Here is a 15,476-nt window from a genome sequence, read left to right as displayed (position 1 = left end):
TGTGTTTGTGTGCGTGTGTGTGTGTGTGGGTGAGTGTGTGCTGACTGAGAGAAAGGGGTGTTCTCCACGTTGCTTTGACAGCCTGGAGGAACACAGGGTGCTAAGCAGCCCAAATTAAACCTGCCTTCAGCTGCATAACGTTCTGTTCCCAGTCAGGGAACGGTGAGCAAACACGAGTTTGAGTGCTTCTCAACACCTTATTCAAGCAGAGCAAGGTGACCTTATAGTGTCAGGTCAGCCATTTGTGCAACAAGAAGAGTTGAGAGGACGAATTTGTCCTTGTGAATGCTAAAAGTGTGTGTTACTACTCATGTTGAAGACACAGAGACAGAAAGAGATAGAGAGACAAACATAAATAAGCCTTTTATAGAAAAACTGCTGCATTTATCTTCCTATAAAAGTAATGTCTTAAGGGTATTCAGATCTGTTAATTTGTTCTGTAGTAGCTTTAAGCAAGCATGACAGGATCAAGACAGCTAACTTACTGTAGTATTGGATGGGAAATAGTTCGTCACAAGGCAATAACCAACCAAAGTGTAGTAATAAAACATTTTTTTGATGAAAAAATATAAAACCTGACACCAGATAATCAAAATTTAGTGACTACTTTCTGCAAACACAGCTGGAAATGTCCTGACGTCTCATTAAAAATATCCGGTTTTGTAATCACAAACATGGCTAGAAATGACTTAAGGGTGTCGCCACAAACACAACTGAAAATGTCCTGATATGTCTTTAAAATACCCACTTTTCCACAAACACAGCTGGAAATGTCCATACATCCCATAAAAAATACCCTATTTTAAATGTATCAACATCTCATTTATAATTCCTGGTTTCCTTGCCATGAACACAGCTGAAAATGTCTCAATAAGAACACCCACTTCTGTTTGGTCATCTTGTATACTGGTTTGCACCACCTCCTCTTGTTGAGACAGTAACTCACTCATATAAATCACGCATATAAATGTAACCTGGACTATGTCACTTTTGAAATGTTGATATGATACGTATGAAACATAATGGACATTGCCAACATTTTATTCCTGTGACTGGCCTGGAAAAGTGAAATGGGAAATCCAGCGTTGTGGGCAGCTGACAAACAAATTCAATACAGAAACACAATAAAAGTAAAATCTTACAGGTCCAACCTCGAACTGTCATTGTGACTTTACAAAAAAGTTACTTAGACGTTTATTCGAGCATGAGACCAAGATGTACAACTGCCAGCACACTTACATAATAAGGTGCGTGCGTGTCTGAGAGGGGCTATACATAAACAGAGAGTACTGCATGCAAACACAGCAAACATTTTAATGCTTTTAGGAATGTGGCTTTGGGCCCAGAAACTAGCCACAGTGTTGTTACTGCAAATGGGAGTTCAGCCTATTATTGCCACACTAGTTATGCAGAATGTGGAGGAGCTGCTGTGTGAGCGGTGGGGCTCTCCAAGGTGAGAGCAAGCTTCTGTTAGCACGGCGTACACACCTCACTAGAGTCAGTCAGGACCCAGCAAACACTAACCCCCACATCTCTTTCTCTATCTGTCATTCACTCCTCATAGTCACCTTCACAGTTCCAGGACAGGATGAGATTTGGTTACTTATTTCACAACCACAAAGACTGTTCAGGTCTGACTGTACTTGTACAATGACAAAAAAAACATATTTTATTCTAAGTCTCCATTCAGTTCTAGTAAATGTAACCGCACCCCTCTGATGCAGGTGTTTGTTTGTTTCTCTGCACAAAATGTAGTTTGGAGTGATTTTCTTTGATGAACTCCAGACAATTTCTAGAGAATCAGGTCGCCCTTACAGACCCAGCTGTTTTCATTAGCGGTTCGTAAGTTTTCCTAAGAAAAGTAATGCACCGAAATTTGTATAGTCTATATCCCATGTATATTTTTCCAAGCCAATAATTTAGTATAATATAACTCACATACTTGGAGAGGCTGCTTTCCAGGACCAATCAGACGGGGGTATAGAAGAAAATTCCATGTAAAGGGCAGGTAGCATTGGAGGATGGGTCACAAGACACGGGACTTTCCTAAACCTAACCTACATAAGCTTACGTTGTACACAGTTTTATGTTGAGCATGCAACGTCATTCCTGGGGTGCTAATTTGTCTGATATTATATGAACCGTTGTATGTGTATTTTTGTGAGATAACATACGAATCAGTCTTTAACACATGTATCACACAACAGGAGGATGCCCTTGTAGGACACATTCCCACCTGTTGGAACTGCCATTTGGTTTAAGTGAAGATTGCCGCCTAGGTGGAGTGTGCAGGAGGCAGGACATGATGCATTTAATTAACAAAGCCAGTTGTAATATGGTCTGAATCAACCAATTTTCTTGCCTTTCCTTGAATTTGTCTGATGATTTCGGCAACAGCTTCCATCAGCAGAAGTTCTAAAATCCTGTTGCCTCTTCAGTTAGACATTTAGTTGACGTCTTTATGTCAATGAGCCTTTTTTTACCCTCAAATGTTTGTATTCTTCCATTTTCAAGCCAGTCACTTTATAGAAACATCACCAACATGCCCATCTGCTGGTTGTGAATTCTCCAGACACATGGATTCAGTCTGACATCACTCAGACTTTATACTAGGGTGCCAGCAGGGCAAAGTCCCTGTCCACTCTAACTGTTTCGGACATTTGCATTCTCACATACGGCTCCTCATGGTAATGTCTAGATAAGTTCAGGATTTTATTGCATGAGTGAAACAGGACAACTATTGGACAGAGATCACCAAAACACTACATACCTATTATAATTTGATCCCCAAACATGCCCACAAAACAGCACTTTATCTCACCACTATAACTAATAAAAAGCTGGAAGAAAAACTTTTGTCTGGATATTGTCAAGGAAAACCTTGAGAGAAGACAGGTTGTACCCTGCAAGACACTGAGCACTGTGCAGACCTGAGTGCACATTACGCAAACCAGGCAAACAAAACTTACAAAAAAAATCAGTGACATATGTCCAGAAAACCCCCATCAAACAAATGTGGGTAAACTTCTCTTCAATGACACAAGAGACTGTTTTTTTTCTTGTTTCAAGCGTTGGCTTCTTTTAACCATGACCGTAAACTTTCCTTCACATTCATTTTTTAACCTAAACCAAACAAATAATGTTGTTCTGACAATACGGCTTCATAAATCACAAAACCCTCATATAGGTTGTTTTGAAAGGCAATGACAAAGAAACATATTTTTGTTTAGTTTTGAGACTTATTTCACCTCTATGTTGAAAACAGGAACACCATAATAAGTTAAATTGTGCACACCTGCTTGTTGCGTAGAAAAGGTTCCCTAACTACCGTTATTTCTATACTTCCCTTTTGTGTTCCTAGTAAACATAACACCAGTATCATGACGGTGTTATCCTTAGCACTCAACACTCGACTCTAGTGTCAACCATGGCAAAGTACACAAGTCATAGTAGACCTTGATTGAACCCTCAGTTGGATTCACAAACTACATATTTGATATGCTGCCTTGTGTACTGTGGAGCAGAAGTTGTTAAAAAGGCTGGCTTGCAAAACAAAGAGACACTCATGCTAATTGCCACTGCAAGTGAGCATTCACACAACTGCCAACTGTGATGTTTAACAATTATTTTATTGTGTCTTTCTGAGCAATTTCACACATAAGTGGAAGCCTTGGAGCTGTAAGTATTGAATATTTCAAATAAACTGGAAGAAAACCACTCAAAGGTTTTAAATTGCTGCACATTTACTGTAAAACTGAAACACGCTTTTCACATTTTCATTCCTCTCCTAACCCCCGACATGTTGCATCCCCACCAGATGGGTTGTGACCTCTGTACAGAGCAACAATTTATTTCAAGCTCATCATAAACACTCAGCATCAGTGGATCCTTCTTTGTGTTATGTTTTAATAATTCTTATATGTGGATAATACTGCAAAGTATTTAATCATATTGCCTTTTTCCTATACCAATACCCTAAAGAGCAGGCATCACAATGAGAGGATTGAGAGGATTGAGTAGAGCTTGAGCGTGTGTGTGTGTGTGTGTGTGTGTGTGTGTGTGTGTGTGTGTGTGTGTCACCTGCCTGAGCCTTGTGCTATGCCAGCTGTATACTAATACACAGATCTAGAGGGGATATGCTGATTAGGATCAGACCACTCTGATAGGATGAGGAGATGAGAACCATCAACAGGGAGAACTTGAACTGGAATGGTACCAGTACTCCCACACTCCTCAAAAAGACTTGATGTAAGATTGGATGACTGCATAGACAAACACTTTTAGTTGCGTGCCTGCTATGCTGTATTGTGTGCAAATATTGTGCCAATACTGCAAACCTGTCGAGGGAGTTGTGAACGCGTGCCCCAATGTGTAAATGTGTGCATATTTTCTAATGCCTTCTAAGTTACACATGTACGCGTACAAAAGCCCTTTTTATACGGGACTAATATTACCTGTGGCCCTCATGTGTTTTTGAAATAACTCCCCCATATCTGTGTTTTGCATGCATTCACATGGGATAAGCAAAATATTTTACTTGAATTAACTGACGTTAACCCCTGAATGTGATGCACACAGTCATAGTAAATCCACTCTACACAACGCTGTAACGCTGCACAACATGTATAGTGTTAACATCCCTTTTTTCTTTTAAATATGGGTTATCAAACAGATCTGATTCTGCCACACATTGGCCCTTTTTACAAAGAGATCGTGCTATAAGGCAGCTATGAAATCCCTTCTATACACTTTGCATTTTTACAAAGAACCAAACTACAGTGGCATCATTTCACTCCAGTGTGAGATTGAAAACAGCATGGTGGCATTCATGGAAGCAAAAAAAGGTGTGATGGACATGACATCTAACACAACAGCATCTGCCTCTGGTGTGACATTTAAGATACGCGTTGGCAGCCCCTCTTAACAATGACAGTGTCTATAACAATCATCGGTCATCCCTGTTATATGGAGGCTGGTCTCTGCTCGGAGGGTAAGTAGCTCCTGGACCTCAGTGTTTTCCATATATACGGACATTTACAGCCACTGTTCTTTGAGTTATCCACCAGCGTCTTACTTAACTCTCACATGTTGAGTCACCTGTATAATATGTCGTCAAAATGTCACACTCATCCCATCCGTAATCCTGTCGTGCCGGCTGCCTTTCACATAGACACCATTTCGGCAATGTTACTACCTTTTACCAGCTCAAACGCAACACAAGTCTGGCCCCCTCATTCCGAAATTGTACCTTTTACTAGAACGGTAAGGTAACAGAATGGATTGATATTCTGGCCTTAAATAGGCAGCGTAAAAGGGGCTGCTGTCACATTATCCATCTCATAATCTTTAGAGATTATGCTCTTCTGATGGATTTATTTGCTTTTTCTGAGAATTAGTCTCCACCCAAAAATGCTGTCAAAACTTAAATCTATAATTGCAAATGCAACCTCCACAATCGTCAGTTGGAAAAAGGCAGAAACAACGTTTGAAGACAACAATAAAAACTCCAAGTAACTGAGATGCTTATTCACACAGGACTAATATTATCACACGACCTCTGTGTCTGGTGAAATGTGGTAGGTAATTTGCAGTAGAATGTTTACTTGACAAATTACAGATATGGCAGATTTACACAGGATTAAGATCACATACCACGTCCACAATTATTGAAAATTACCAGAGGTCCCCAGGTAACATTAGTTATATTAATAAAGGGCTTAAGATGTAACTGCAACATCCCCTGTTCAAATTCATAGACATCTGCTGTGACAACACCCTGTCTGCCTTCAATTTAAATTACAAATTTAGATCAAATGAAAACAATCTTTCTCATTTCCAAAGTCTCAGGCTGTTAATTGCCTCTTAGCAGCTCCACCTAATAACAGCATGCATTATTTAAATAATATCTATTATTTAAACCATGTCACCCAAAATGTTGCATATTCATAGGGCTTGTTGAGAGGCACATATTTAAATTGTATACATATCCATGCATATAGCGTCTCCCACTTTCACACACAACCAACAACACTGATTAGTGCATATGTGTACTAATGTGTCTTTGTGCAGTTGTCAGGTCTTAACACTAAATTCTCCTGACAGACAATAAATGCAGATGGCCTGGGGGGCGTCTCAAAGGTAAATTAGGATGGACCAAGCATCTCATTGCAGAACCTCCTATCTCACCCATAAGAGCCAACTGTACTAATTAAATTACTTATACCTCTTAAAGTAGAGCAATTATATGATTTAATTGGTTGGCGAGTGGTTGATTAGATATTTAACCAATGCTTGATTAAAAAAGTGTTAGAGCACTATGCAATGCTCATTGCCATTCACGCGGAGGGGGAGGGTAGGCATGAGAAGAAGTCTGATCTTTTTAAATAAACACAGGTCCATGTATGTATGTAGGATCACAAGAAAATGGCGGCGGGGGGGGTTCCCTTCTCCATTTGTCATTGTGTCTCCCTCTGATGTTAAGTGTATAAATTGTCTGGGGTTTCTCTAATCTTTCATTTTACTGCCGTCAGCAGAGACAAATGAAGGAAAAAAGCTTGGCCACCACACAAAGACGAAACCCAAGGGACAAAGCCGAGAAACTTCAGACAAATTCCCTCTTGGTCGGGCGTGAGCATTTGCATATTCCTGAGATTTTACCACATAAATGTCTCTCTTCTGATTTTATAGAATGCAGAATTAATATTCCAAATGTACACATATGTGGAATCGACCAGTATTTTTATAAACCGACACTGAGTACAGAACAAGCTGTGGATATTATATGGAATTTTCTTCCATCTATACGCTCTTAACAGGCGTATAGATCACGCTATAGAGTGCCATATGCTTGCTATTGGGAGCAGCGTGGGTTGTTAATGTAAACATGACATACAGCAAAGAGAGATCCTTGGAGAGCCGGCCCGGGGGAGAAAAGCAGCATTGCAGCACAATGGTTACGCTGCACTGACAAGGCCTCCCGTTGCCAAGGAAACGATAGAGAGGTTATTGACATAATTTTCAGAGTTCCCAGGAACCCTACATCGGCATAATTTTTTTTTCTTTTATGCTAGAACAACTGGCAGGAAAAGCACCTGATGCTCTATCTATACCCTTTTAACATTATATAAAACTTACACAAGCAAATGTTAAGTGATTGGTGGTAGAGGTCTGCTTTTTTGCACTACACAGGTCTGCAGCCACTTTACAGAGAGACACAATTACACCTAATTACTGTGCATGATCCCCTATGAGTACGCCACCTGACAGTAATGTATGTGTATATGTGCCCCATCTTTAACAGCAAAAACGCATGTCTCGGTCCGTCTGACCTTGTCAGCAATATAGTGCCTTGTTAATTGCCATGTTAATTAGCTTTATCATCAAAGACCACCTCAGTGTCTGCCAATCTGCTGACTGCTGGGTAAAAAGCAAAATGGAAAGGGAATGATTTCAGCGAGGGTGGAGCAGACAGGATTCATCTTCTGTTACTGATCTGCTGTCAATGATTTATCACTTTGTTTTTCTAAAAGCATATGAGCAGGAGATCATTGTGGTTCTATATCAAGACAGATAGCAAGAGAGTCTACTGGTTGTTTATCAAGTTCAGATGGGGGAAGGAATTTCCATGGTGGGTATGTTGAGAGTGCGTATGTTTGTTGAGATATTGACACAATACTTACCTCTGTATGGGGGAGGATGAGAACAGTGTTTGTTCGGGGTTTGTCCAGAGTGGAAAGTAATGAAGTACACTTACTCATATACAATACACCGCAGAGAGAAATTTACTTATTTACACATAAAATTACCTGTGGCCCTCATGTGTTTTTGAAGTAACTCCCCCATGTCTGTGTTTTGCATACATTGGCCCTTTTTACAAAGAGATCGTGCTATAGGGCAGCTATGAAATCCCTTCTATACACTTTGCATTTTTACAAAGAACCAAACTACAGTGGCATCATTTCACTTCAGTGTGAGATTGAAAACAGCAAGGTGGCATTGTGGAGGCAAAAAAAGGTGTAATGGACATGACATCTAACACAACAGCATCTGCCTCTGGTGTGACATTTAAGATATGCGTCATCAGCGCCCTCTTAACAATGACAATGTCTATAACAATCATCGGTCATCCCTGTTATATGGAGGCTGGTCTCTGCTCGGAGGGTAAGTAGCTCCTGGACCTCAGTGTTTTCCATATATACGGACATTTACAGCCACTGTTCTTTGAGTTATCCACCAGCGTCTTACTTAAATCTCACATGTTGAGTCACCTGTATAATATGTTGTCAAAATGTCACACTCATCCCATCCATAATCCTGTCCTGCCGGCTCATTTACACATAAAATTATCTGTGGTTACACGGTTGTTTTGGGCAATTGAGTAAACTAAAAAAAAAAAAGCAGACCCATTATCACCTTGTAATACTGGGTGCCATGCTATTCTTCTGACAGCCAAAATCTGATGCCCCAGTGGCCTGAAAAGTGTCCATTGTCCATTGTCCATTGTCAAGTGCCCATTCCTCCAACAGCCCGTTATCCCCAAAACAAAACACCTTTGCTCCAAAGTCCAGGTTCTGTGAAATTACACACTCCAGGCAGATTGTTTTAGTGGTGTTTAAGCCACTGAAGACAGGAGATTTTATCAAACATCTGCAATGTTGCCCAGCAGCGCTTGAGACACTTCACACGTGTGTTTTTATCGACCCTTTGCAGTGCTTCCGAGGGGCTCTTGAGCCACTGAACCCGGGTGATTTTCTTTCACTGATCCCTGCTTTTTCAGTGATATTTGTCACATTTGGAGTATTTTTTACCAAGCAGAATCTTTTCCAAACTATACTTACTCTGTCTAAATCTAAGCCCAAATACATCAGAGCATTATTGACAATTTTTGCTTTTGCCGTAATTAAAGGAGCATCAGTCAAACCTCACACAAAGAAAACAATAGATGCATAATAATGAGTGGCGCACTGGACAATGGAAATAGAGTTTTGACCAACTAATATCCGTTGAGTCTGTTCCCATTGTGCTTTAACATTAACCTTTTAGTGTTTTGATCAGATTTTTTTTTTTTTTTAGAATTTTTTATTTCCACTTAGATTATTTTATGTCTTAATTGAAAATACACATAAAAAGTGGTGGATGAAAACACACAAAATGCTTGAAGCTGAGAGAAAATGCAAAGTTGGAAGCTACTAGTGATCATTTTCATATTACACAGTCTTGTTCCATTATTTTCATAAAATACTGTGCAGTTTTAAGAACATTATAGTGTTTTTCTTCCCCACCTCTGTCAGTGGTGTGGGTTTCGGCTGCGTGACCTGTGAGAATCACCTCTTGTGTGATTTGATGTCTAATCTGGTGCTTGTAAGGCTGATATGATGTGATGTGATGGATGTGTCTGAAGAGACAGACCTCAAAGTCGTTAATTGAAAATTGAGACAGTTGTGAGATGATATTATTGATTTTCACACTCTCAGCGGGAAGTATAAGGAAGTCCGTGCCATTGCAAGAAATGGGTGAAGAGGTGATGAGGGAACAACAGAGGGGTCAGAGGAGGATAGAGAAAATGGGATCGTGGGAGGAGGAGGAGGAGGAGCGGAGCGGACAGAGGGAGGAGAGATGGGGATCATGAGGTTAGGGTGGCAGTAAAGTGAGGTGGAAAGATGGACATTATGGGGCCTTTAAATGCTTGGAAAAGAGCTACTATATTTTGTGGCTCAATGTATGTTACGAGCATAACCCTAAACCTCTGGCAATCGTAAAGCGGGCGAAGGCTCACAGCTCAGGGAACAACCCTTCTTACATGTGCCTTTTCTTCACAGCATCGATCAGGCTCAGGCAAGCTAGTCCCCAGGCTGTTTAGAAGTCAACATAAACCTACAAACCTACAACCAGTGCTCAAGTAATCAATAGAGGTGGGAATCGTGTTTACTCCTGTGTTTCATGGCCTTTGAAATGCCTCAGATAGAGGGGCTCTCACAGCTTTCATCTTCTTCCTCTCTGGCTGTTCTCTCGTTGTCCAACATACACAAACATATAGACACAAAGACAAACAGAACTATATGTTAGTCTGTCTCTGGTGAGTTGGTTAAGGTGGTTTGTAGGCCAAAACGAGCACATGTGATCAATACCTTGCCTTTTCATTCTCGTTGTGCATGGTACATACAGTAGTTCCCTCTTTCCCAACAGCACCCCCACCCACTCTGTTGAGCAACCAGTCTGTTCTCCAGAGGAACAATAACAATCTGGGTTTAATCCAGATGATGCAAACATTTTATGCAAACACTGACAAATCGCCTACATTTGTCAGGATGGCAAGACTCCAGAGTACTGTGAATGGGAACTTTGTGTTCAGTGCAAATGAACACAGACATGTAAGAACAACCAAAAAAACACCTCTTGTTACAAGGGCAGCCTTTCTTCTTATGGTCAAACACAGTAGAGAACAGAGGCCCCTTTTACACTGCCTGTTCAAGGTGGAATTTTGCGCCATTATTCCACATTAAAAAGCCTCTTTCCCACTGTACAAAAAAGCTTTTCACATCTGCTAACATTTCGCTTGTTAATTTAATGGGAAAGGTTGAAACTGGCACTGACACTTGCATCAAATGACTCTGCAGTAGTTACGGGTATTTATTGGCTCTGGCTCTTGCTGCTGCAATGCAATGACAAGGCTGTCACAAAATACCATCCATGTCCATCCAAGTAGCGTTCAAACGTAGTACAGGTTAGTCTGAACAAGCAGTCCATTCTCATTCCTAACTCGTAAAAAAATCTTAAAATCATTTTTAAACAAACAGGGAGCCAATGAAGTTTAGAGTGCTAACTATTCGCCTAAATAGCTAACGTTTGCAGTTTATGTTAGAGCAACAAATGCACCGTTAAATCAATTTACTAATCATAGATCCAAAGCTTTACAGGCCTGCAGTGCCTAGTTATGGTTGCTAAACTGATTGGACAATTGCCTTTGTGGGGAGGGGTTGAGTGAAAGGTCAGTTCAAGGAATGGTTCGGAGCTCTGCTGCTATTATACTGAAAGGTGTGAGGTTGTCAACCCTCCCTCATCACCCTCTTCAACTTCTTTCATAGCTTTCTTCTTTTCCATCCAACCGTCAACCACACACAAATACTATTTATACAGTCGCAGTGCACACCTCGGTGCAAACTGCTCCCTAAAGTAGCCCTGAGGGAGAGATGGAGACCAACGAGAATGAGGGGAAATTCAGGGTTTATGGCAAAGGTGACCACAGTTGGCGCCCTAAATAGAGGGCAGAGAGGGAGGCGATGTGTGTTTGATTCAGGGCTTATTGTTGTAGCATCAGGGGGCAGCTTGGTCCAAATTACCTCTTGGCCATTTACCCCCTCCCACTGTGTAATGTAAACCTTTTCAACCCAGGAGAAATGACAGAATGGCCCTGCTGCCATTTATACTGGTGGGGAGGAATTAGGAAACAACCCTCCTGTAGTGGGGGTTTGGATTTAGATTAATGGTCAACACATGAAAGGGAAAACCATCACTGTCCCTGTGTTAACACTTTAAATTGATTTTTTTCTAAAGTAAATAACAAAACATCAAGATATTAGAAGAAATAAGTAAGTTGAAAATGGGCTGAAGGATAGATTTATATAGAATCAAATAAGCAACAAAAAAAAAAAAAAAAATCCACCAAGCAAACAAAATGGTTTGAGAACATACTTCCACTGATGGTAACTGGATTGGATCAGATTGTCCCTCCTCACAGTACTTAACCCTCTGAAGAATAGTTTTCTTGTGCAGCTTTAATACACCTTTCAAATGTAGTTAAACCTTTGAAATCTGAACAATTGGTATGATTTCTTAAAACATGGGCAATGAGCAACTTGGTAAGAAATGTCCAGTTAAAAAAACAAAACAAAAAAAACAAAAAACAAAGGAAATGTCGAGTTCTAATTAAATATTTAAAATGACAGAAAAGTCCTTTATTCAATTTTTGACAAAATTGTAAAGTAATTTCCTTGTTTGTTTTTTGAAATTTGTTTATGCAGTTGTTGTTTGTTTGTTTAATTTTCGGGGGTTATTATTTTGGCTAATTTCATTGTAACTTAAGTTACCTCTTGTAACTTTTGAATAATAGTTGGCTAATTTTGGGGCCATTTCTTAAGTTGATCATTGCTGTCTTCCCTTGATTTTGAAAGAAATCAAGCCAGTTCATTCAGGTTTCAAAGGGTTGCGACATCATTGGCTCATCTGTGTGCAATGCAACCTAAATATTTTTTTTATTACGTTCTTGAGCTTTCACAGAACAAATTGCTTCCTGTAAATCTACCTCACTGTATTAACCAACCACTTTTTGCTGCTACAGCCTGAGGCACATTCCTCCAAACATGCGCTGATGTTGTTATTAGTAATAAATATTCACACCTGCTGAGCTCTTAGTGCCAATAGTCTGCATGCAAAAAGATAAATTCACATTAATACATGTTTGTCACAGATAGGAGCTCATGTTCAACTACTTTAAATATCAGGGTATCAATCATGAGATTTCACTTAAGGTGGAAGAGCTGTTTATACATTAGAACACATTAGATCAGTTATTTTTGACAGACTAGACATATCAATAATGTTGCATGACTATGATATTATATAAAAAGATGCGCACCTAAAAATTTCTTGAAGATACCCTAAATGTAAAATGACAATTGTAATAATAGCAATAGTAATATGGCTTATGAGGAGCAAGGAAGGAGCCCATTTGTTGAAATTAAATACTGTAAACTGCATTAAAAGTTCAGTTTGGCAACACCAGAACCCCTAAAGTGACAAGAGGACACCAAGATAGAAATGACACCAAACTTTTGCAATCATAACTGATGATCACATTTTTGTTAAAATGCATGAATGCATGCAAGGTGAATCATAGAGAAAAATAGTTCCCAAAATATAATTTAAACCATTTATTTGTTATTATAGTAAGATGAGCTTAATGTTACTGCATGGGAAATCAGATACCTTTTTTTCAGGAATTATGTGGCTCTTGATTCCTGTTGGTGCTCTTACTTTATCAGTATTATGTTTTGTTTATTTCATGTGATTTTAACACAGGTAATCTAAAATTGAAAAAAAAAACAACCTGACACTTGTGGTTTCATGAGAAAGGTCAAAGTACAGTGATACTCTAATTTTACCTCTTATCCTTACTTTAATATTAACATGTCCATCAGTCTTGTCAAGTTGTTGACTTAAAGTCTTTCAAGCTTTATTTCTCTTTCTTTTTTTCGTTTTGTGTTTTTTTAATCTCCAGTTAAATGAAAGTTAAGTGTTCCAGTGACTACTGCTCGGGGGAAACATTCCTCTAAATTATTATTGCAGATTATTAATGTGGGAAGACACTGGTGACACTGTTCAATTGTTCCAGCTGACATAACTTGTACTTGTCTTGACCTGATTCTGAACAGAAACCACCTCAGCTAAATACCTGGAGGGGCAGCCTCGTCATCCTGGGAAATGTCACTTCACACTGACATTGTTATTGGGCCTTGCAAACACATTAAACCTCTTAAAGGGTCGTTTCACCTACATTACCTTATTTTCTCCTCAACTTCTCCAAAAAAAATCCAATTGATAAAAATATAGATCTATAGATCTAAGTATCCAAAACCTAAGCAAGCCACATGCCAATCATAACTTGTAGCATTTAAACCTTTATGCAAATACACTTAAGTGACGCACACACACACTTACACAAACACAAACACACCAATCAAACCACTTGTACGTAACTAAGTACTTGTCCCTCCTCCAACCAGTCAAGTCAGAAGTCTTATAGTGTGAAAACACTTTGAATGATTGAACGACAGGAAAAGCACTTCTGTTCCTGAGTAACAGTGTTGCACGATGACCACCAAAGCATTTTTGTAGAACATTATGATGTAACAGTGAAGCTAACCTTTGACCTTTTGGATATAAAATGTTATAACTTCATCACTTTATTCTACAAGACATTTGTGAGAAATCTTGTCATAATTAGCGTTTGGATTCTTGAGTTATGGCCAAAAACATGTTCTGTGAGGTCACAGTGACCTTCTCATATCACATTTATGAGAATGAGATGGATGCAAGGTCACAGTGCCCTTAACCTTTGATCACCAACGGTGCATGCCCAGCATATGTGACTCGACGCAACTAGAAATTGGCTCCCATTTATTAGCTTCAATTCATTTTTGGAATGACTAATTTGCTGTATAAAGCATGCTGGGATACCTGCGATGTCAAGCTGGCAGCTTGACAAAAGTAAGTGATAATTTCAGAAATTCAAATGGTGCTCATTTCAGCTCAGTCACTCAGGCTGCAGCTCCAGTGATTTTCTAAACAGCTCTATAAATCCAGGAAACGTTTAAATGTTGTTTTCTGTGGTAGAAAATGGGGCATTGAAATGTGGATGGATACAAGCGAACGTACGTGAATTATGGTGAAGTGGACGCATGTAGTGGGCATGCACCATGAAGGTGAGGGATGCGGGCCTACCTGTTGCCTCGCTGTCCCGGCCAGAGATGTTGGCCGTCAATCGGTCAGCTCACTCTTTGTTAACCAACGTTTCTTTGCTTCAGCATTTCCTTGAAAGTTCATTCGTAGCCATTAAAACATTTGGTCAACATGCGAAAACAAGGCTTCATGGGGAAAAGAGGAAAATCCACCATCAGTCTCCCTCGCAGCACTCAGGGGAAAATATCTCCTCTCAGCTGGGGCTCCACACCTGAATCTAAATTGTCTCTCTTAATTACTTCTGCCCGCCCCCTTTCAGGTTCACACAAGCTCCACCCCTATTTTAAGCCCAACCCACCTCACCTGACTGCCGTGCAAAACAGCCAAAAAAGATAGTGTGTGTGACAAGTACAAGTAGATATTTGTGCCAAATTTGAAGAAGTTAGAGAGTACAGACCAACACTTTACCAGCTGCCAACCAACGTCGTTAGACACTGATATTTGGTATAATTTAAGTTGTGATGTCAGATGACCAAAATTCAATGTCAGAATATCTGATGCCAACATCAGTTTGATGTAAAATACTGAAGAAATCTGAAATTGATATTTTGTTGGTTTTAAGTTGAATTGTTAAATCACCAAAATCTCCCACCTTTCGAACCAATGCCAACAACATCTTAACGTAGAATAAGGACATTTAGTCATGAGGTATGGAGAGCAAAACCCAGCGTCTGCAAAACTTACATTAACATTCACAAAACGTGAAATTCAAACATTGTTAGGCATTTAAAATATCAGCAATATGATTTTCATCCCAACCACAATTTAACGTTTGTTCAGTGCAAGAGTCCAACATTTTTTCATAGCTGGGTTCATTACTTCATCTGAGTCTTGGAATTGGCACGCACTGCTGTCATACATGCACGCACACACACACACACACACACACACACACACACACACACACACACACACACACACACACAAACATTAAAACTGGCATTGACACAATTGTGCTT

Source organism: Plectropomus leopardus, chromosome 10, assembly GCF_008729295.1.
Source record: "Plectropomus leopardus isolate mb chromosome 10, YSFRI_Pleo_2.0, whole genome shotgun sequence".
Lineage (NCBI taxonomy): Eukaryota > Metazoa > Chordata > Actinopteri > Perciformes > Serranidae > Plectropomus > Plectropomus leopardus.
Note: the sequence above shows the minus strand (reverse complement) of the source record.